Source organism: Triturus cristatus, chromosome 2_1, assembly GCF_964204655.1.
Source record: "Triturus cristatus chromosome 2_1, aTriCri1.1, whole genome shotgun sequence".
NCBI classification, from domain to species: Eukaryota; Metazoa; Chordata; class Amphibia; order Caudata; family Salamandridae; genus Triturus; species Triturus cristatus.
Genome location: NC_140581.1, coordinates 640,053,024 through 640,075,098, shown reverse-complemented (window position 1 = coordinate 640,075,098; position 22,075 = coordinate 640,053,024).

Sequence of the window (22,075 nt, the reverse complement as noted above, 5' to 3'; positions counted from 1 at the left end):
CATCTGCAGGGAAGGTGATGCGTTGCTTCCTTATGTACAGGGAAGGTGATGCGTCGGTTTCTTACTGCCACGCAGAGGAGATGATGCGTCGGTTCCTTACTGAAGGGGAGGTGCAATGCGTGAGGATCGGGGATGCGCCGGATCTCGATGAAGCGGCTGCAATGGCACTGCATTGATTACTTCAGCCACCGTCCCATGATGCATTAGTTCTTGCAGCCACATAGCAGGGCCTGTGTCAGAATTGGTGTGGTCATCTTGGCCTTCGTAGATCGGTGGACTCGATGCGGCATGCAGCGAATCCTCCAGCCACTGACAGGCGCTGCGTAGGTTTCTTTGGCGATGAGTTGGAAACAGGTGCTGATGCGTCGCGCCTCTTGTGGTTACATTACATTTCCAGCTCCCAACAACAGGCACAACCTCCAGAGGCTCAGAACAGTGGCAGGTACCTATTGGCAAATCAGAACTCCCAGGAAGGGAGCTCAGGGGGGCTGGGGGTGAAGTCTTTGTATCTCTGAGACTTCAAAAAGAGGAAGCAAGCTCTTCTTCAAGCCCTTGGAGATCTTCCTTAAGCAGGGGACACAGCGCACAGCAAAGTCCTTGTCCTATCCTTGGCAGAAACAGCTACTGCAAGCCAACCCCAGACAGCACACAGCAAATGAGCAGTACTCCTTAGTTTCTCCAGCTCTTCTCCTTGGCAAAGGTTTGTCTTGGCTCCCAGAAGTAATCTAAATGTCTGGGGTCTGGGCCCCACTTTTTATAGCACAAAATAATTTGTTCTCTGGTGGCAGAGAAGCTCTTTGCCCAGACTAAACCAGTTCAGTCCTCTCTGGTGCAGCTTACTGGCAGGATGTGGGGACAGCATTGTCCAAGGCACACCAGACCTATTCAGGGGTGAACAAATTCTCCTCCCCTAATCTGAATGCAGCCCAGGTCTATTCAGCCCAGCCCTGACTCACCCAGGAAAGGTAGGACACACCTCACCCCCTAAAGTGGCTGTCTGACCAGAATGCACATCTCTGCCCATGTCACTCCAAAGCCAGACAGTCAGTAAACAAACTTAGCAGAGGCACACAGGATGGCTAAGCAGGAAAAACCTACTTTCTAAAAGTGGTATTTTCAAAAACAGAACGTAAATATCACCCTCACTAAACAATGCATCTTTATATTCTGAGTTCAGGCATACTAAAGATTATCTTCTATCTTGTCTCCATGGAAAGTAATATTTATAAGATGCTATAACTGAACTACCGCCGCCGCGTCCCGTAGCTCCGCCCCCTTTGCACCCTATTGGCCGCCGCTACCCCATAGCTCCGCCCCCCTCGCACCCTATTGGCTGCCCCGCTCCCACCTCCCAGCTGCTCCTCCCTCCCTCTCCCACTCATATGGAGGCCGCGCAGCAGTAGAGAGAGCGACCTCTGACCCTGTTTACTAGGCAGGTCACTCCCCTCACTGCCACGCAGCCCCCTGTGTGACCACTGACCACTGCTGCATTGTGTCTGCCTGCGTTAGAGTGACTGTGCCCTCCTTCTCTTCTGTACCCACGAGTGAGTGATTCTCCCCCACTGTACCTGTGTATTTTGCTGCCTTGATTGTCCCCCTCTCCTTTGGTGCCCAGATTGTGTCCCTTTTTTCTTCTGTCTTTCCCCGCGTCTCCCCCTCGCTGCCCGTTTCCCGCCGCCGCGTCCCGTAGCTCCGCCCCCTCGCACCCTATTGGCCGCCGCGTCCCATAGCTCCGCCCCCCTCGCACCCTATTGGCCACCCCGCTCCCACCTCCCAGCTGCTCCTCCCTCCCTCTCCCACTCATATGGAGGCCGCGCGCAGCGGCCGCCCCGCTGGCGCGCCGAAGCCCGCGCCCAGCGCCAGACCCCCTGGCCCCCGCAGATGCCAGCCAACCCGCAAGACCTACAACGCCGCCACTCTCATCGCACTCAACACCGGCCGGAGCCCCGGCTGCTGCAGAGCCACCCCAAGACGCACCCACGGACCCTTCACCTGCCAATCCTGCAAGTTCTCCTGCATCCGGACCCGTACCGCACCCGCCAAGCCAAGCACCAACAGCAACCACCTGAAGCACCTGAAGTGCATCCTGCTCAGCACCCGCTCCGTCCACAGGCATGCAGTGGAACTCTGGAACCTGCTCGACGCCACATGCCCAGACGTCGCCTTCCTCACGGAAACCTGGATGAACGCCTCCTCAGCACCCGACATCGTCATCGCCATCCCGGACGGATACAAGATCACCCGGAGAGACCGCGCCAACCAGAATGGAGGAGGCATCGCCATCGTCCACAAGAACACCATCCGCATCACGACCGACTCCGAAGACACCCTCACAGCCGCCGAACACCTGCACTTCCAGATCCACACCGACCCCAAGACCTCCCTCAGAGGCACCCTCATCTACAGACCCCCGGGACCTCGCACACAATTCAGCGAAGACATCGCCGACTTCATCAGCCCGCACGCCCTCCCCTCCGCTGACTACATCCTCTTCGGGGACCTCAACTTCCACCTGGAGAACAACAACGACCGCAACACCACCACCCTGCTGGACAACCTCGCCAACCTCGGACTCAAGCAACTGGTGACCACCCCCACCCACTACGCCGGCCACACGCTCGACCCCGTCTTCTCCTCCAGCAAGGACATCACCTTCAGCCACGCCACCGGACTCCACTGGACAGACCACAGCTGCGTCCACTTCAGCTTCAGAAGGACCACGACTCACCACCACCTGCAACTGGTTCCCCGCAGAAGCTGGAACAAGATCACTGCCGACCAGCTCACCACATCCCTGAGCCAGAACCCCCCCACCAGATCAGTGAACCCCAACCAAGCCGCCAACAACCTCACGAAATGGATCAGCAACTGCGCAGACGACCTCGCTCCACTGAAGACCCCCACCCGCCAGACCCGGCACCAAGAAAGCATCTTGGTTTACCGATGAACTCAAGAGCTCCAAGAAGAACTGCCGGGCCCTCGAGAAAGCCTGGCGCAGAGACCCAACTACAGACAACATGACCACCCTCAAGCTCGCCACTCGAAGACATCACCAGCTAATCCACGCCATCAAGAAATCCGCATTCAAGGAACGACTGGACAACAACGCCCGCAACAGCAAGGAACTCTTCAACATCGTCAAAGAGCTCTCGAACCCCAGCGCCGGAAACAACGACATCACGCCCTCGCAAGACCTTTGCAACTCGCTCGCCTCGTTCTTCCACAGCAAGATCGCAGATATACACAACAGCTTCAGCACACAGCCAACGCACCCTACGACCGGAACAACACCCCCCACCACCACCCTCCGCGCCAGTCAACACCGAAGACACCATCCGCACGATGAACTCCATCCACTCAGGATCTCCAACCGACCCCTGCCCTCACCACATCTTCAACAAGGCCGACTCCGTCATCGCACCCCACCTGCGGCAAATCATCAACGCCTCCTTCGACACCGCCACCTTCCCAGAGAGCTGGAAGCACGCCGAACTCAGCGCCCTACTGAAGAAACCATCAGCGGACCCCACTGACCTCAAAAACTACCGCCCCTTCTCGCTCCTTCCTTTTCCGGCCAAAGTCATCGAGAAAACCGTCAACAGACAACTGGCCGCCTTCCTCGAGACGAAAGGATCCCTCGACCACTCACAGTCCGGCTTCCGGGCCAACCACAGCACCGAGACCGCCCTCATCGCAGCCACCGACGACATCCGAGCTTTGCTCGACAACGGGGAAACAACGGCCCTCATCCTCCTGGACCTCTCTGCGGCGTTCAACACGGTCTGCCACCGCACCCTAGTGCAGCGCCTCAACACCATCGGTATATAGGAGAAGGCACTGGAATGGATCATCTCCTTCCTCGCCGGAAGAACACAGAGAGTCCGCCTACCCCGTTCAGATCCGAGGCCCCGAAGTCATCTGCGGCGTACCACAAGGATCATCACTCAGCCATACCCTCTTCAACGTCTACATGAGCCCCCTCGCAGCCATCGCACGCCAACACAACCTCAACATCATCTCCTACGCCGACGACACCCAGCTGATCCTCTCCCTCACCAACGACCCTGCCACCACCAGAACCAACCTACACTAAGGGATGAAAGACGTAGCCGAGTGGATGTCGAACAGCCGCCTGAAACTGAACTCAGATAAGACGGAAGTCCTCATCCTGGGATCATCACCCTCCGCCTGGGACAACTCCTGGTGGCCCCCTGCCCTTGGCAGCGCACCCAAACCAACAGACCACGCACGCAACCTGGGCTTCGTCCTGGACTCCTCCCTCTCCATGACCAGACAAGTCAACGCCGTCTCCGCATCATGCTTCAACATCCTACGCATGCTACGTAAGATCTTCCGGTGGATCCCCACCGAAACCAGGAAGACGGTCTCCCAGGCCCTCGTCACCAGCTGACTGGACTACGGCAACTCCATCTATGCCGGAACCACAGCCAAACTCCAGAAACGACTCCAGCGCATCCAGAACACCTCAGCACGCCTCATCCTGGACATTCCCCGACACAGCCACATCTCCGTACACCTGAGAAACCTGCACTGGCTCCCCGTCAGCAAGAGAATCACGTTCCGACTCCTCACCCACGCACACAAAGCTCTCCACAACCAAGGCCCAAGATACCTCAACGACCGCGTGACCTTCTACACTCCCACCCGCCAGCTTCGATCAACCATCCACCCCCTTCCCCCCCATCCCCCGCATCCGAAGAGCCACAACAGGAGGAAAATCCTTCTCCTACCTGGCTGCCAAGACGTGGAACTCCCTCCCCATCCACCTCCGCCTGACCCAAGACCACCTCTCCTTCAGGAAGCAACTCAAGACCTGGCTGTTCGAGCATTAGCGGACCCTCCTCCCCCAAGCGCCTTGAGACCCTCCGGGTGAGTAGCGCGCTATACAAATGCTTGATTGATTGATTGATTGATCTAATAGGGCAGATAGCCTTTCAATAGTGAAAAACGAAATTGGCAGTATTTCAGTATTAGGATATGCCACACACATCAGGGCATGTCCTACCTTTCACAAACACTGCACCCTGCCCACAGCGGTACCTTGGGCCAACAATAGGGGTGACTCACATGCAAGGAAAGAGAAGGTTAGGACCTGGCAAGTAGGTGCACTTGCCAGGTCGACAGGCCAGTACTGAAATGCACACAGACACTGCAGTGGCAGGTCTGAGTTACATTTACAGGCTGCTTATGTGAATATTATAATCAGTGTGACAGGCCCACTAGCAGCATTTGATTACCAGGCCAAGGGCACATACACTGCACTCTACTAGGAACTGAGTAGTAAATCAAATATGCCAATCATGCAATCACAATTTACAGGGAACACTTGCACTTTGGCACTGAACAGCAGTGTCAAAGTGCCCAAAGCATCTAGACCAGCAAAAACAAAGTCCAACACACAGCAAAATAACAAGAGGCAAAGGCAAAAATGCAGGGCAAACCCACGGCAATGATGCCAGGTCTACATGTCCACTCCTCCCAGCGTTCAGAAACAAGATTGTAAGAATATTTTTTTCACACAATTTTTCAGTTTTCTAAGTGGTTGCCAATATTTCCTATTTTTTCGGTTGTTACCTACTTTCAGTTTACACGTAGACACCTATAAAATACTTAAAAGCAGTCAAAACGCTGAATTTTGCAGTGGCGCGTTTGTGAAGATTGATTATGGTTATACTATAGACACATTTTGGTGAAGTCACAAAACATCAAATGCAAGCAGGAGAAAGTAGAATTAGGTGACAGTATTTTAATCTGTAAGTTTTTCCCTGATAGCTGATCTGCAAAAGTACTACGATCAGTAGAACATTTTATCCATACATATTTAAAAATGTCAATCACAATATAACCACAGTGGTCAGAGATACACATGAAGAATTTCTATATAGGTTGACCCTAATTAATCAAATGTAAAATATTAATTGGTTACAGCGTAGTATAGTACCCCAAAAAGGAAGGAATACAATACTGTTCAGTTAGAATTAAGAACAGCGCATGGATGAAAGTCTTCGTCAGTGAGCTTTACAGTACATGTGTTGACTCTTCTAAGCACTGGAAAGAACAGCTAACACATTTTACATTGCAGTCTATTGATCTACTGGAGTTTGCTGTAAAACAGTATAATGTAGCTTTGTGTATTGTTCCGCAAACATTTTCATGAAAGACTGGCCATAGAAGGTTTTTCGCAGGTCTCATAAGGCCAGGCATAAACATGTGATGTGCTCTATCTCTAATGTAACAAAGTGCAGTCAACAACATCTATGGTTCTTGGCCAGATTGAACCAGGCAACTTGATATTGTTACACTGAAATATACAGTAGTCTTAATCATAAATAACCAAGGGGCATATGCATCAACATCAGTCCATGTACATCCAATTTTTCTTTTCCAAAATGATCTTCTTTATTTTTCATATATAAAAATGACATTTAAGAACAGCCAGAGCAGCCGACGCGTTTCGTCCACTTGGGACTTCTTCAGGGCTGCAAAGTATATATATAAAACAATGTATAAATACAATGAATACCCACATACAATATCTACAGAACAAACAACATTATTATAAATCTTAGACAAATGCACATAAAGTACTAATGAGACGGAAGACAGAGGACAATAATAAACTAAACATGTCAGGACATAAACAAATTAAAAACAAGGTTATAAATCAGTTAATCCTTGCTATTGATTTATATTCAATAGTTTTCGATATCAGTAAGTAATCAACTCTATGGCATGTTTCCGGGTAAGTAGGAATTTTAAAACTGCACAATTGTGTGGTGCGACTGGTTTTTAGAAGATTGCATAAACCATCGTTAGTTGGGTCAGAGGGGATAAAAGTAGCTATCAACAGGCTCAAAGTGGTGTCACCGGAAGTGGCAAGAGAAAAGGAAGGCGGTTCAAAGATGTACCCACCGTAAGAGATAATACATCTGTTTATGTGATTCTTTCTTGAGAATACAGGAGTATCATTCAGAGTCACTAGAAAAGGTCAAAAAATGGAGGAGCATTACTCAGCGTAGTGTTCTAATATTCGCAGAGTGTCAAAGGTACATTTTATGTAACGATAACCTAAGGATTTAAGCAAAAAGTGGCGTACAAAATCTATCAAAGGGTTCATTCAAAATCACTGATAAAAGTCAAAAAAATAAAGGGTCATTACTCAACGTAATGTTTTAATATTCGCAAAAAACAGAGTGACAAAGGTACATCTTATGTTAATGATAACCTAAGGAGTTAAACAGGAAGTGGAGTACACAGCTTAGCAAGGGGTCATATACAAGAATCGATAGCGCAAATAAATGAACATATAGAATATAATTCCAAAGTCACAAGTAAGCCCCTAAAAAGGCGTGTTCACTGTACCAAAGTACATAGGGGCAAAGAGAAAAATAAAAGAAAATAATGCAAAACCCATAGGGGTATCTGTACTTACATGGATAATGAGTAAGTTGAATAGAATAGTGGTCTGATGTCGATGGGTAGCAAATGCGCGTCCCTTCTTTTTAAGAATCAAGTGTCCAATTAAATTAAAAATCAATGATAAAGTGGGATCCCGAATCTTTAGAATGCCTAAAATGAAAACACAATGAACTAATGATTATGATCAATAGTTGCGTTTTCAAATGGATTCAACTAACCCATTCACAGCATTATGTATAGGTAAATCTAGGATGGGAATAAAAATAAAATAAATTAAATCTGGGCAAAAGGGTTATAAGGGTGACCAAAATAGGACAATCAAATATTGCGAGCAACCTATCCTAGATTGTATAATCTTACCATAAGTATCCAAACAATATTTAACACCAACCGTTATATAATTTAAGGATAATAATTAAAGGTATATCCCGGTATCAAACAGAAAGGGAATCTAACCCTTGACATAGATCTACGGGGGGTTATTACTAGAGTGCCATCAGTCCTTAGAAGCAAGCTCAATAAGAGTTTTTGAGTTTGCCAACAATAGTGATAAGTTAGGCTATTTCTAAATACTCGAAAACAACATTGTCCAAACTTCCAAGGCACCTGCCCGATTCCGCATCCTACGGGTCCTCGATAGTAATCCTCAGGTATTCCGTAACACCCGAGACTCCTGCTCGTGTGTTTATATAGTAAATGACCCCATGTAAACTCCAAACACCTGGGTCCCAGCCTCGTAACCGGGATTTGTATCACGGTGCAATAACTAGAAGTAGCATGTAAACACAGTGGCCATCTTTGAAGGGTGAAAAGTAATCGGCCTGCTAATGTCGAGAGGATTTGAAAAAAGACGATATTGCAATTGCTGATATAATGTAATGGCGGGCGGCACATATATCCATTGCCGTACACCAAGTTGCATGATAACTCAAAAAAGGTATGTTACTAAAGAGTAAACAACACTCCGTATAAGCCTAAAAAACGGGCAAATCAGCCACCATTTTGAAACGGGCAAGTTCTATAAACATAGTGGCCCTTCCAAGATGGCCACTATGTTTATAGAACTTGCCCGTTTCAAAATGGTGGCTGATTTGCCCGTTTTTTAGGCTTATACGGAGTGTTGTTTACTCTTTAGTAACATACCTTTTTTGAGTTATCATGCATCTAGGTGTACGGCAATGGATATATGTGCCGCCCGCCATTACATTATATCAGCAATTGCAATATCGTCTTTTTTCAAATCCTCTCGACATTAGCAGGCCGATTACTTTTCACCCTTCAAAGATGGCCACTGTGTTTACATGCTACTTCTAGTTATTGCACCGTGATACAAATCCCGGTTACGAGGCTGGGACCCAGGTGTTTGGAGTTTACATGGGGTCATTTACTATATAAACACACGAGCAGGAGTCTCGGGTGTTACGGAATACCTGAGGATTACTATCGAGGACCCGTAGGATGCGGAATCGGGTAGGTGCCTTGGAAGTTTGGACAATGTTGTTTTCGAGTATTTAGAAATAGCCTAACTTATCACTATTGTTGGCAAACTCAAAAACTCTTATTGAGCTTGCTTCTAAGGACTGATGGCACTCTAGTAATAACCCCCCGTAGATCTATGTCAAGGGTTAGATTCCCTTTCTGTTTGATACCGGGATATACCTTTAATTATTATCCTTAAATTATATAACGGTTGGTGTTAAATATTGTTTGGATACTTATGGTAAGATTATACAATCTAGGATAGGTTGCTCGCAATATTTGATTGTCCTATTTTGGTCACCCTTATAACCCTTTTGCCCAGATTTAATTTATTTTATTTTTATTCCCATCCTAGATTTACCTATACATAATGCTGTGAATGGGTTAGTTGAATCCATTTGAAAACGCAACTATTGATCATAATCATTAGTTCATTGTGTTTTCATTTTAGGCATTCTAAAGATTCGGGATCCCACTTTATCATTGATTTTTAATTTAATTGGACACTTGATTCTTAAAAAGAAGGGACGCGCATTTGCTACCCATCGACATCAGACCACTATTCTATTCAACTTACTCATTATCCATGTAAGTACAGATACCCCTATGGGTTTTGCATTATTTTCTTTTATTTTTCTCTTTGCCCCTATGTACTTTGGTACAGTGAACACGCCTTTTTAGGGGCTTACTTGTGACTTTGGAATTAGATTCTATATGTTCATTTATTTGCGCTATCGATTCTTGTATATGACCCCTTGCTAAGCTGTGTACTCCACTTCCTGTTTAACTCCTTAGGTTATCATTAACATAAGATGTACCTTTGTCACTCTGTTTTTTGCGAATATTAAAACATTACGTTGAGTAATGACCCTTTATTTTTTTGACTTTTATCAGTGATTTTGAATGAACCCTTTGATAGATTTTGTACGCCACTTTTTGCTTAAATCCTTAGGTTATCGTTACATAAAATGTACCTTTGACACTCTGCGAATATTAGAACACTACGCTGAGTAATGCTCCTCCATTTTTTGACCTTTTCTAGTGACTCTGAATGATACTCCTGTATTCTCAAGAAAGAATCACATAAACAGATGTATTATCTCTTACGGTGGGTACATCTTTGAACCGCCTTCCTTTTCTCTTGCCACTTCCGGTGACACCACTTTGAGCCTGTTGATAGCTACTTTTATCCCCTCTGACCCAACTAACGATGGTTTATGCAATCTTCTAAAAACCAGTCGCACCACACAATTGTGCAGTTTTAAAATTCCTACTTACCCGGAAACATGCCATAGAGTTGATTACTTACTGATATCGAAAACTATTGAATATAAATCAATAGCAAGGATTAACTGATTTATAACCTTGTTTTTAATTTGTTTATGTCCTGACATGTTTAGTTTATTATTGTCCTCTGTCTTCCGTCTCATTAGTACTTTATGTGCATTTGTCTAAGATTTATAATAATGTTGTTTGTTCTGTAGATATTGTATGTGGGTATTCATTGTATTTATACATTGTTTTATATATATACTTTGCAGCCCTGAAGAAGTCCCAAGTGGACGAAACGCGTCGGCTGCTCTGGCTGTTCTTAAATGTCATTTTTATATATGAAAAATAAAGAAGATCATTTTGGAAAAGAAAAATTGGATGTACATGGACTGATTTTGACTTAATTTGAGGTTGTGGTGCGCCTTTTGCTGTTTATGTTCCTATCTCGCCCCAGTGGTTGGGGAGGTATTGTGTTAGCGGGTACCAGTCGAGAGCGCACACATAGGGTGAATCTGAACTTATCACCTATTAATACAAAGGGTAACTGATAATCCGGTGCTGTCCCAGAGGGTTACCGCTAGCTTCGTTCCTTCTGATTGGCATATGCATCAACATTGGCATTTGCGATTCCTTATTAGCGAAAAATAAGGAATCGCTAATAAGGAATAGCAAAAGGCTATGCATGTAGGAATCGCTATTCAAATAGCGATTCCTTAACTTTCCTTAATTGCTACTAGCAAATAGCGAGTAGCAATTAAGGAATGCCATCCCAATCATTCCTATGGGCCTCCAGGCCCATAGGAATGAATTGGAGATTGCATGAGCAAATAGCGAGTACCAGTAGGTTCTCGCAAATTGCTCATGCAATTTCAAGGGTGCAAGGGTGTCAAAATGACACCCTATTGCACCCCTGAAATTGATATGTGCACATATGTTGCACACACACATGAACTAAGGGCATGTGTGTGCGCAACATGAAACTTTGAAAAATGCACAAAAGTGCATTTTTCAAACTTTTAGCAAATTACCATGCAGTTCATCTTCATGGTAATTTGCTCCCCCTATTAGCGAATTCGCTAATTTTTTTACTTTCATGCATTGCATTTAAGGAATCCCAAATAGAGATTCCTTAAATTAAGGAATCTCAATTTGGGATTCCTTAAATGCTATCGCTATTTAAGGAATCGCTATTTAAGGATTCCTTAAATAGCGATTTTTGCTTTTGGGTTGATGCATTGGGATGGGGTATTTTTAACTCAATACCGGGAGCTATTAGCGAATCGGTATTTTACCGACTGGATTTTGGCTTGATGCATGAGGCTGCACATTTTTTCTGCTTCCAGGTTTGCGCCTGGAAAAGTTTTTTTTTTTCATATATCTTCATTAGACATAAATCACGTTTTTCTGGCTTTTGTAATTCCAAAGGCAGGTCTCCAAAATGAAAAGTACTTTTGGGGGGCTTTAGAAATTTTCGTTGACCGATGTTCTTAATTGATAATATTTCCAGACTTGATAGGTAATGTTCAGATATAATTCTGTTTATTTCTTTTGCCATTAAGTATTTGAGTTACAAAAGGTCCCTTCTAAATTAAACGTTCCCAAGACTTCTCCTCCCCTCTGCAAATGTAATTAACAAACTAGATAGGGTCACGAGCAAATAACGACACAACCCAGTCGGAGTAGAATATCTGAGATAAAAAACATAGCAGAGACATCTTCCAAAAAAGTAAAGAACGATTCTATTTGTAAAGAAATCTGTCAATATGTATAAATCATATAATTTAATTTTGAGTTTGTAGCCATTATTGAATACCCTTGGTACTTACTAGAGAAGCTATCCATTACATTAACACTCAGGCATTTAGAGATCACATGGGCTTTCTAATTAAATGCATAATCTTTTGTGAATATGGGTAGTATTTAACATGCTCATCAGGGATAGATTCATATTACCCGACTATATGTTGGTTTATGGCACTGAAAGGATAGGGTTTTGGTTTTAGGGAAATTGTCTTTTAGACCGTTAAAGATGTTTTATTTATGTAGACAGTTTAGGTGTCTCCGAAATCTCACATTTATGAGCCCCATATGCCTGTTAAAAAAAATAAAAGACTGGGCCCTGGGTATGGGGTTCCCTGCCCTGAAATCGGCCCAGGGATGGGGGGCCACGTGGCCTTCCTACCCATATAAAATAAATAAATACATATTTTTTTAAACGGCGAGTCGCGAGGGCCCCCTTCATTCTGAAAACATGCCTCTGGGCACACTACTAGTACTTCTAGTAAGTCCCGCACAGCGGTATTGTTGAGATGTCTTGTGAGGCAACACCTCCTTTCTACACAACTCTGTAAATGCTCCTCCTAGAGCACTACTAGTTGGGGAATAACCCCTCCTGTTACCTCCAGTAAGTCCCACACAGTGCGATTGTTGAGAGCTGGTCGGCTGCCCCGCCCCTTTTTTCCACCTGTCAAATATTCGTCCTGGCACAATACATTTTGAGGTATTAAGTTCTCTTGGTTGCTGAGGGTCCTTAGGGGTCAAGAACCCCTTCTGTTACCTCCAGTAAGTCCCACACAGTGGGAATCCTGAGAGCTGGTCAGAGGCCCGCCCCCTTTCTCCACCACTCTGCAAACATCACTACCATTTCAAAAATAAAAGTTAGACATTCACTGAAAAAAACAAATGTTACAGGGATACTGTAGTTAGCAAATAGAATTTTTTTTAAACTTAGAAATTCACTGACAAAACCAAAGGTTATGGGGCATTATAGTTAGGCTCATATTTCACTTGTACAAAACCAGTAAACTTCAGCAGTTATAGTTACCTGAGCTAACTATAACTTATACCCCCACAATGCAATGCACTGTTTATGGCCTCACATATTACGTCACTCATAACATTTGTTTTATAAACAGTTTCTCAACAACTACCGTGGTCCGAGTGTACTGTACCCAGAGAGCGCGCCTACTGGAACTTTTGTTGGAAATCAGAATTTCCCGAAAAATGGAGCACGGACCACAGGTGAGCGTTCAAATGGTGTTTATTGTCCACAGATTACATGGGAGCCATCGACCGCCAGTAGGTAATATACATATGTATGTGTGTGTGTATATATATATAAATTCACTGAAAAAACCATAGGTTTCACACATGTTATAGTTAGCGGAAATTTTACTGATAAAAAACCAATGAAATTGCCCCGTTATAGTTAGTGCTGGCAACTATAACTCACGCGACCGCAATCCTCTGCTGATGCTAATACTGTATTTAGACACTTATTTGCCCATGTCTTCTTCCATACATTTTTAGCTATACATATATTACAAATATTTTTTTTCATAAAGACACATATGTCATCAGCATGGCATCATGGGCATCATGTTTGATAAATAACACTCAGTGCGAGAGACAAAATGGCGGACGCCGCTTCCTGGTTTCGGCCGATTCGAATGTTTACTAAGATCTAAGAGCCAATCAGAATCGCGCACGCCACCGTACGCGTACGGTAAGCGTACGGTAAGCGTACCGTAAGCGGGCTCAGATATATATATTGATTTAAAGGCTATTTTCTCAGAATCTACTGAACAGATTTACACCAAACCTACAAAAGGCACTTCCTTGACATAGGGACTACCTCTCTGCCAAATTTCTAGTAATTCTGTTCAGCCATTCGGGCTGTAGCTCGTTCTAAAGGTCCTATGGAAAAATGCATGGGAAAAACGCGTTTTGGGACCCCCCTTTTATCTCAGCCCCCACTTGACGAATCCCCCCGAGACTTTCAGGGTAGGAGCGGAGCGTAGCGCCCCACCTATTTTGAGAAATTCGCGAGGATTCATCGACCGGCGCCAAAGTTATTCAAAATAGAATGTTGCAGATTTCCTATGGAAAAGGGGTCCTAACTATAACTACCTACTGGCGACCGCCAGTAGGTAATATATATATATATATATATTCAGTGAAAAAACCATAGGTTTCACACACGTTATAGTTAGCTGGACATTTCACTCGTAAAAAACCAATGAAATTTCCCCGTTATAGTTAGTTAAGCTAACTATAACTCGCGCGCCCGCAATCCACTGCTGATGACATCACATATTACATCACTCATGACATGGTCAGTGACATCACTCATGACATCACTGATGACATCTCAATGACATCACTGATGACATCATCCAGTGAATGTGTGTTTTTCCGATAATTAAATATGTTTTATATATCTCAAGGTCGATGGAGGAATAAATGAGTATATAAGTGTCTAAATGGATGATTTGTTTTTGAAAAATTGTTTGTATTACTGACTGGTTAAGTGTATCTTATTGAATACATGGCTAAGTGAGTAATGTTTAAATGTGTAAATACCTGTATCAGTCTCTCACTTTGTGTATAAGTGGCTTCATGGGTTGGTGAGCAGCAACATGAGTGTCTATATAGATTATTAGTTGGTTTTTTGAGTATCAGTATGAGTGTCTGAGTGTCTGTATGGTTCAGTGGGGGGTATTACGTAGTGCATAAGTGCATGAATGAGTAACTCACTGTTTGTATGTGTTGAAGACAGCATATGTGCAGGACTGTATGGGTGGAAGAGTGTGTGTATGGGTGTGTTAGTGAGTGAATGGCTGTCTCAATAGTGTCTTTATGAGTAACTACATATGTTTTAAACTAGTTTATGTGACTATTGGTGTATATAAGTGAGTGTATGTGAGAGTGAGAGATTGAAAGAGTTCCTGTATGAATAAATATGTGTTTCAATAAGTGATTGTTTAAAAGACTAAGTATGTGTAAGTTTCCGTAGAAGTAAGTGTGGTGGTGTGTGTATAACTGTATATGCAAGTAAATGGATGTTTGATTCTTTATTAGCATGAGTGACTATGTGTGTGAGTAACTCTATGGATGAGTGGCACTGTGTTACAGGATGTTTAGGTGTATGAGTACATATGATGTGTGAGTACACAAATGAGTGACTGTACAGGACTGTTGGTGAATAAGTGGATGTTTATGTGGATCTTAGAATTATTGAAGAGGTTGTTGTAATTGGTATTGGTATGTCCATTTTTTTGAAAATTTCAGTCTCTATTTTTGAATGTGTGTATCAAAGGTTATATTAGGGTGAGAGGAGGTCTGCCACTCTATCGCATGGATGATGTCATCAGTGATGTCATCAGTGATGTCATTTGAGATGTCATCAGTGATGTCATGAGTGATGTCACTGACCATGTCATGAGTGATGTAATATGTGATGTCATCAGCAGTGGATTGCGGGCGCGCGAGTTATAGTTAGCTTAACTAACTATAACAGGGAAATTTCATTGGTTTTTTACGAGTGAAATGTCCAGCTAACTATAACGTGTGTGAAACCTATGGTTTTTTCACTGAATTTGCAAGGTTTTCTAAATGCTAATTCCTAACTATAACATGTGTGAAACATATGGTTTTTTTAGTGAATTTGCAAGGTTTTTTAAATGCTAATTTCTAACTATAACGTGTGTGAAACCCATGGTTTTTTCAGTGAATTTGTATGGTTTTTTAAATGCTAATTCTTAGCTATAACATATGTGAATCCCATATTTTTTTTATTGATTTTTTATGATTTTTTTTTATAAATTCTTATATTAAATGTGTTTTTATTCTCTTAAAACACTATGTTTTTTTTCTTAAAAATCTGCAATATTTCAAGTTTTCTCTTTTTTTTTTTTACCAAACAGGTAAGATATATTAGTATAACAATATATATTTTTTTTTTTTTTTTTTTTTTAGTGCGCGTACCGTAAGCTTACGGTAAGCGTACGGTTTACGCAATGTCCGTAATTTATCTACGCTGTTTGCGTATAGTTACGCAATTTGCGTAGCCGCGCGTACTGCGCGTGGGGCGCGTACGCGTGTACGCTACACGCGCACGTTACGCGGAAGTGTTGGGGAGTGACTGTTATGCGCATGCGAGCGAGCGCGTGTCTTTTTTACGCGCATGCGTACTTTTGCCGTAAGCGCACCGTAAGCGTACGGTTGGTCATGTGATCATGAAACACAACTTTTGATTGGTTGAAACTACTTTCAGTTCTAGAACTCTCCTACACCACACCCATTCCCCTCATTTCTGCTTGTGATCCCTTAGGAGAAGGAGCTGGGTTGTCTTTGTGATACGATGGCAGAACAGCAGAGCTCTTCTGAGAATGAGGCTAGCAGCACTACCTTGAGGCAGAGAAGGAGGAAAGAAAAGACCTCTTTCATATGGGAGTATTTTACTTTTCCAGAGGACAAGAAAAAGGTAAATGCACCCTTAGTGACTTGTAAGCTGTGTGGCCGTGTACTTTCAAGAGGGAATCCCAACAAGAAGTATTCCTTCGGGAATCACACCATGTTGAGACACTTTAAAGATGTACACAGAAGGACACATGCTCGACATACTGAAGGTAACCCTTCAGTAAGTCAACCAAGCACATCCACAGCAGCTCAGCCTGGTCCATCATCTGCAGGGCCGAGTCCTTCTTCTGCAGGTCAGGTGAGCCCTTCATCTGTGGTGGGAGCATCTCCTTTTTCTTCTCCTCTGGAAACCAACCATCGTTTTTTGAGGGTTGAAATACGGTGCGCCACTTGTCATGATCTAATTTGTCATAGGGAGACCAGTGTTTCCCTAGTGAATAATAAAATAGATCAGCACATTTGTCGTAGAGACTAATATTCCCACTCTTTCTTTCCTCTGTCCCTGCATGAACACAACAGCTCTTTTAAGAGCCAACCTTACCTTTCATCTATTTTTTATATATGTTTTTGAAACTTTTTTTTGATTTTTTTTTACCGTACGCGTACGGTACGCGTAATTTTTTTTTTTTTAAAAACACTAAAAATCAATTATCACATTACAAGGTCCTTGAGAGACTACAATGAAAAACTGAAAATGTGATTGTGGAGAAGTGGAAAAAAGGGACCTTGAAATTTTTGACTTACCATACCCACTCAAAAAATTATTTATTAATTTAAATTTAATTTTAATTGCTTTAAAAATGGTTCTAGTTGTCGAAAATTTTCTATCTCAATCTGAAAAAAAAGAAAAAGTATTAATATTTAATAAAACATTTCATAATACAGTACACATATTTACATATTTTTCAAAAAACATTTTTGCCTTTTTTTTGCTCTTTTCAGAATATATTGCATTTCACTATAAATTGTGAAAGCAATTGCATTCATCATTTAACAGCGGGCAAAAAAAAAATTAACAATCTCAAAGATTGTTTTAAAAAAGCCCACAATCTCTTTTTGCATAAACATAACTTTATAGAAATGATTAATATTCTTAAAAAATATCATCTAATATCAATACTTATTTCTTTAAAATACCGTCTGACATTTTTCTTTCAGAAGTATAATCACAAAAATATATCTTCAATAACTCCACAATACATCTGATTCCATTTCCAATGGTAATTCAATAAAAATCTAAAGTTTAAATTGTACAGATCTCACCGATTGTCTGTAACATTTTGGTTTCCGAAAGATTAATTAATAATTAAATAAGTCCACAATAGAATTGTTTACCTTTCCGCATGGCCAAATAGTAATTTTAAAAATCTTTTTGGAATAAATTTCCAATGGCAATCCAATAACATTCCAAAATTTAAATTGTGCAGATGTTACCGATTTTTTCTAAATTTTTGGTTTTCCAAAGTTTCATTAAAAATTGAAAAAGTCCACATTACAATTGGTTACCTTTCCATTAGGCCAAATGATAATTTGTAAAATCATTTTTTTTGAAAATTCCAATGGTAATCCAATAAAATGGTAAATTTGTTTTGTACAGTTCTTGCCAAGTCTCTCTAAAATTTTGGTTTCAGGAAGATTATATAGGAATTTGCTAAATCAAAAGGCAAACGTTGCTTAAAAATCAATTGGGAATCATTACACAGTGTCCAGCCTTTTTCACATTTAAGATAAACTGTGTAATGACCAGAAGTTACAGTAGGTCCATCATGGAAAATTATTGCAACTGTTACAAAAGTTTTTCCTGAAATTGATAATTGCTGTCCTGTAAACTTCTTTATTAAAGTATCTAATTTTGAACCATCAGCTTTACAGCGTTGCATCATTAAAATTACATACTGTCCGTATTCTTTTAAAATTAACGTTGAAAACATGTCAGATTGACACTCACCGCATTCCATGCTATGATTAGCATCTTTAACTAATTTAGCAAAAGTGACTGTTTTACTTTCTGGCAATGTTAAATAAATAAACCTTTCAGAATCAAAATTAGAGCCACATATATTATAACAGTTTTCACAACTATGTTCCCATTTATAAGAGAGACCAAATACATTTTCAATGGGAACCCCTTCTTCTTCCAGTACCTGAAGAAAAAACATCAAGAATTCCTGTGCGTCTTGCTGTACATTTTGAGAAAACTGTGTTCGTCCTGAACATACATCTAAAAGTTTTCTAATTTCAGTAGCACTTTCTATTTGAGTTTTATCATTACTCAGCTTTTGAAAAAGGAGACTCAACTCAGAACAGAATCTTTTTCCCTGATTTACTATTATCTGCTCTTGCACACTTTCCAGATAAAATGCAACATTCAGCACTACATTAGCGTAGCAGTTGACACCAGAGCTATTTTCAAAATGATATCCCACAACCTGTTCTTCATTTTCCTTTTTCTTTTTGCTTGCAATTACATCACTCCTCTTTTTTTTTCTCCTCTCTACATCTTCATTACAGATATTCTCATTTCTCCTTTTACGAGAAACTACACGTTTCTCCAACACAGGATACTGACCTAAATGAGGAGCATAGCTTCTTCTTAATCTATTATACTCCTTTACACAATTTGTATCAGCACTAACTTTTGAGTCATCAAAGTCTATCATGAATAAACCTGATAATGTTTTCACTCGTGACAAAGCAACATATGCCATACCTTCTTTGAACACAGTTGAACCAATGTTCACAAATGCACAATCTACAGTCAATCCTTGAGACTTGTGAATAGTTACAGCATATGCTAGAGAAAACGGAAACTGCTTCCTACGTACATATAAGTCTTTCACAAGCATGAAACGAACTGAACAACGACAAATGTCTTTAACTTCTTCTATCTGATCAATTTTTATTTTTAAACATTCAATTCCATCTTTTTTCTGATAATTAATAAAACCCACAACTCTTCCCATAGCTCCATTAACTAAACCTTTTTAAACATCCAAATTTCTCCTTAAAAATACTCTACAGTTCATGCAAACATATAGATTTTTTTCTAATCCAGCAGTTTTGGAAATGTTCTTCTCTAGTGAATCCAATTTATTTTTCAGTTTGCCTGTTAATGTGATAGTAATTCTTCCATCCTCAATTTTGTCCACTGCTTCCAATTTCCTGATATCTTCCTTTTCCAATTTCAAAAGCTCCTCATTGAATATTGAGCATTCACGTAGAGTTGGCATTAAGCAGATGACACTTTTCTTTTCTGCAATGTTCTTGTATATCTTCTCTGCAACTATTTCTTCCTTTGGAAATAAATTATGTAGCAACCGACTCTGTAATGCTTTTGTGCCAGCTTCAATGAGTAGTCCAATTCTGAAATCTATCAGAATACTTCCATATTCTTCATCGTTTGCTTGTCTCATATTGGTAGTGAGTTCCTTGTACTCAAAGAAGGACCAAATATTTGCATTACCGATGCTTCCCAATGACTTCTTTGTGTCTTCATGTGTCACAGTATTAAACACTGGTTGTCCTTTAACTGGAGTAAGCTGTAGAAGATCCCCAAAAACTATGACATGTTTTCCACCAAATAACACGTCATAGTCTGTCCTTAGAATTTGCTGCATTCTTAAATGCACAAAGGCAAGCATTAAGTTTGATACCATGCTCACCTCATCAATAATGAGAACTTGCATCTCTTCAATACTCTTGAAACTTCCAAGCATGCTTCTCCAGTTAGCTTGTTGTATTGTATTTTGTTCTCATGCTCCACTGGTAACATTAGCAAACGATGTAAGGTGATTCCTTTTATGTTATATGCTGCTAACCCAGTTGGAGCAGTAACCACACAAGACAAAGTAGAATCCGTTTTTTGCTGTAGGTAGCTTCTGATGACTTTTATTAAGAAACTTTTTCCAGTTCCAGCTTGTCCACTTACATACATCCTGATTGGATGAAATGATGTGCATGAGCACTCTTTTTTTTCATGTAGAAATCCGTGATCAATTTTGTTTCTGATCTCTTCATAAATTTGTTGCTGCTCTTCGTTCAGTTGTCTTTCCAAATTTTGTAAGTCTATAAATTCTTCTTGAGCTTGATTCATAGCCGTTTCCACTTCATTCATGGCTATTGATGCTTCATTTTCAACGATTGGTTGTCCTAGGGGATCTTGACTGAGTGTTTCTGAACTTTGGCTGTCCTGAGAACTGTCTCTAGCTACTTCTGCTGCAATTGTAGTTTCCTGTTCAATTTCTTCATTTAACATTTGCAGATAAGTTGAGAATGTACTGCATTGTATGCTGTCTTTGCAAGCATTAAAAGAATCTTCATAGCTTTGAAATTCTCCCAGTAGTTCATCCTCTGTACGCCATGGTTTAAACAGCTGTAAAAGAGCCAAGTAGTAAAATTCCTTTTTGTCAGTACTGTCGCAACTCAGCTTCCTGTGATTTATCAAACTTCCTTTTGTTTGCTTCACCAAACATCCTTCCTCACCAATGACTTTATATTTTCCATTGTTGATGTCTTCTGCGGCTTTCCGTGAATAAATGTAGTTCTGCAGCACTTCATAAAGACACATGTTCTCCAGATGATGACTTCTCTTTGGGTAATATGTGTCCAACATGTTTGATTTCAAAATATGTGTACTTTCTGGGTCATTCTCGGCCAAATATTCAATTTCTCCAACAGATTTCAATACCCGATTTCTCATTGCTGCAAGGCCTAAACTTGCCCAAATTATTCTTCTTGATTTCGAGTAGAGACTTGCAGAAGATAACCTATCTGAACATTCGTAGGATCCAATTTCTCGATGCGATAACATCTTTAAACTGAAACTGTACAGCTTCTTACTGACAGTCTTCTCGTGAGAAATCTCTTCCCACATTTCCTTCAATTCTGTTTTTTCTGATTTCGTAATGTAAGACGTTACATATTGAGCAACAGCAATGGAATTGTCAGCTACATACTGTATATCCATGTTAGCATTCCACATGGATAAAATGACTGGGTTGTAGTCATTTATATTTTTTGATTCTTCTTTTCTTTTAAGGTTGTAGGTATTCTTAGGTGATTTTCTTGTGATAGTATGTCTCACAGATGACATAAAACTGTTTACTCTTCCATTTGAAAGAACAGGTCTAGGAAATCCAAATCGACATTTAGTGTAGTATTTATCTTTGCTCTTGTATTTCCGTCAACAGTATTTTCCACACCGATGACTTTGGAAACGTTAAACTTGCTCCTTTAACTTTTTCTCTTCTGTGCTTTTTGGTATAGCACATGTTGCATATTCTTCAATGTAAGATAACACTGCTTCATCAGCATCTGTTCCAAACTTTGGGGCATCCTTGATCCACAACAGCATATGAATATGAGGAGCACCTCTTGCCTGGTACTCTTTTCTCCAAAAGAAATCCACTACTTCTCCTAGAGGTGGATTTTTTTTAGTGCAGATGAAGGACATCATAGCCTCAAATCTATGATTGAAATATCTGCAAACATTAACCGGATCCAATGAGCACAGTTCTCCTGCTGTCTTGTATTCGATGTTTTTAATGTTTGAATTTGCCTCTCGTAGAAAATCCAGTAAATCATCCCAAGCGTACTCAGCACAGCTTAGGGTAAGGAACCATGTTGGTGTTCCTAAATTCCGTAACATGCATTTTAATTCACCATGGCGTCGGTACCAATATTC